Source organism: Arachis hypogaea, chromosome 11, assembly GCF_003086295.3.
Source record: "Arachis hypogaea cultivar Tifrunner chromosome 11, arahy.Tifrunner.gnm2.J5K5, whole genome shotgun sequence".
NCBI classification, from domain to species: domain Eukaryota; kingdom Viridiplantae; phylum Streptophyta; class Magnoliopsida; order Fabales; family Fabaceae; genus Arachis; species Arachis hypogaea.
This window is the reverse complement of record NC_092046.1, coordinates 76212895-76215677: the sequence shown is the minus strand read 5'-3', so window position 1 is coordinate 76215677 and position 2783 is coordinate 76212895. Positions and strand designations below refer to the sequence as shown.

Genomic DNA, 2783 nt, shown 5'->3' with positions numbered 1-2783 from the left:
ATGTTTCTGGCGTTGAACGCCAGCCAGATGCTTGTTTCTGGCGTTCAGCGCCAGCTCTTCCTCAGTGTGCATTTCTGGCGTCTGAACGCCAGGATGCTGCTTGTTTCTAGCGTTCAACGCCAGATCTATGCTCTGTTCTGGCGTTGAACGCCAGACAGATGCTCCTTACTGGCGTTTAAATGCCAGTAAGATCCTCCTCCAGGGTGTGATTTTTCTTCTGCTGTTTTTTTATTCTGTTTTCAATTTTTATGTTTATTTTGTGACTCCACATGATCATGAACCTAATAAAACATGAAAGAACAATAAAAATAAAATTAGATAAATAAAAATTGGGTTGCCTCCCAACAAGCGCTTCTTTAATGTCAATAGCTTGACAGTGGGCTCTCATGGAGCCTCACAGATGTTCAGAGCATTGTTGAGACTTCCCAACACCAAACTTAGAGTTTGGATATGGGAGTTCAACACCAAACTTAGAGTTTGACTGTGGGGTCTCTGGTTGACTCTGTAGTGAGAGAAGCTTTTCATGCTTCCTCTCCATGGTTGTAGAGAGAGATCCTTGAGTTTTAAATACAAGGTTGTCCTCATTTAGTTGAAGGATCAATTCTCCTCTGTCCACATCAATCACAGCTCTTACTGTGGCTAGGAAGGGTCTTCCAAGGATGATGGATTCATCCTCATCCTTCCCAGTATCTAGGATTATGAAATCAGCAGGGATGTAAAGGCCTTCAACCTTTACTAACATGTCCTCTACTTGTCCATAAGCCTCTTTTCTTGAGTTGTCTGCCATCTCTAGTGAGATTTTAGCAGCTTGTACCTCAAATATTCCCAGCTTCTCCATTACAGAGAGTGGCATGAGGTTTATCCCTGACCCAAGGTCACATAGAGCCTTCTCAAAGGTTATGGTGCCTATGGTACAAGGTATTAGGAACTTTCTAGGATCCTGTTTCTTCTGAGGCAATCTCAGTTGATCCAATGCATTTAGTTCATTGGTGAACAGGGGAGGTTCATCTCCCCAGGTTTCATTACCAAATAAATTGGCATTCAGCTTCATGATTGCACCAAGGTACTTGGCAACTTGCTCTTCAGTAACATCCTCATTCTCTTCAGAAGAAGAATACTCATCAGAGCTCATGAATGGCATAAGGAGGTTCAATGGAATCTCTATGGTCTCTAGATGAGTCTCAGATTCCTTTGGTTCCTTAGAGGGAAACTCCTTGTTGATCACAAGACGTCCCAGGAGGTCTTCCTCCTTGGAATTCACGTCCTCCCCTTCCTCCTTGGATTCGGCCATGATGGTTATATCAATGGCCTTGCACTCTCTCTTTGGATTTTCTTCTGTATTGCTTGGGAGAGTGCTAGGAGGGGTTTCAGTGACCTTCTTACTCAGCTGGCCTACTTGTGCCTCCAAATTTCTAATGGAGGACCTTGTTTCATTCATGAAACTCACAGTGACCTTAGATAGATCAGAGACTAAATTTGCTAAGCTAGATGGATTCTGCTCAGAATTCTCTGTCTGTTGCTGAGTGGATGATGGAAAAGGCTTGCTATTGCTAAACCTGTTTCTTCTACCATTATTAAAGCCTTGTTGAGGCTTTTGTTGATCCTTCCATGAGAAATTTGGGTGATTTCTCCATGAGGGATTATAGGTGTTTCCATATGGTTCACCCATGTAATTCACCTCTGCTATTGCAGGGTTTTTAGGATTATAAGCTTCTTCTTCAGAAGATGCCTCTTGAGTACTGTTAGATGCAGCTTGCATTCTATTCAGACTCTGAGAAATCATATTGACTTGCTGAGTCAATATTTTATTCTGGGCCAATATGGCATTCAAAGTATCAATTTCAAGAACTTCCTTCTTCTGAGGCGTCCCATTACTCACAGGATTCCTCTCAGAAGTGTACATGAACTGGTTGTTAGCAACCATGTCAATGAGTTCTTGAGCTTCTGCAGGCATTTTCTTTAGGTGAATGGATCCACCTGCAGAAGTATCCAATGACATCTTAGCTAATTCAGACAGACCATCATAGAATATATCCAGGATGGTCCATTCTAAAAGCATGTCAGAAGGACACTTTTTGGTCAGTTGCTTGTATCTCTCCCAAGCTTCATAGAGGGATTCACCTTCTTTCTGTCTGAAGGTTTGAACATCCACTCTAAGCTTGCTCAGCTTTTGAGGAGAAAAGAACTTGGCTAAGAAAGCCGTGACCAGCTTATCCCAAGAGTTCAGGCTATCTTTGGGTTGAGAGTCCAACCACACTCTAGCTCTGTCTCTTACAGCAAAAGGGAAAAGCATGAGCCTGTAGACTTCAGGGTCTACTCCATTAGTCTTAACAGTATCACAGATCTGCAAGAATTCAGTTAAGAACTGAAAGGGATCTTCAGATGGAAGTCCATAAAACTTGCAGTTTTGTTGCATCAGAGAAACTAATTGAGGTTTAAGCTCAAAATTGTTTGCTCCAATGGTAGGGATGGAGATGCTTCTTCCATGTAAATTGGAATTAGGTACAGTAAAGTCACCAAGCATGCTCCTTGCATTATTATTATTTTCGGCTGCCATCTCCTTTTCCTGTTCAAAAATTTCTGTAAGGTTATATCTGGATTGTTGTATTTTAGCTTCTCTTAGTTTCCTCTTCAGAGTCCTTTCAGGTTCAGGGTCTGCTTCAACAAGAATGTTCTTGTCCTTGCTCCTGCTCATATGAAAAAGAGGGAACAGAAAAATAATAATAATAGGGATCCTTTTTACCCAGGTATAGAGGTTCCCCTGTGTGAGTAGAAGAAGAAAA

The 2783-nt window shown here is 41.8% G+C and overlaps 1 non-coding gene across 1 annotated transcript; it reads left to right on the top strand.

Annotated features, from left to right (window-relative positions):
- Positions 1 to 2053: 2053 nt before the first annotated feature.
- On the top strand, positions 2054 to 2161 carry LOC112724496 (small nucleolar RNA R71). Its single transcript, XR_003163656.1, has one exon. It is a non-coding gene; the product is annotated as a small nucleolar RNA R71 (small nucleolar RNA).
- The last annotated feature ends 622 nt before the right edge of the window (positions 2162 to 2783 follow it).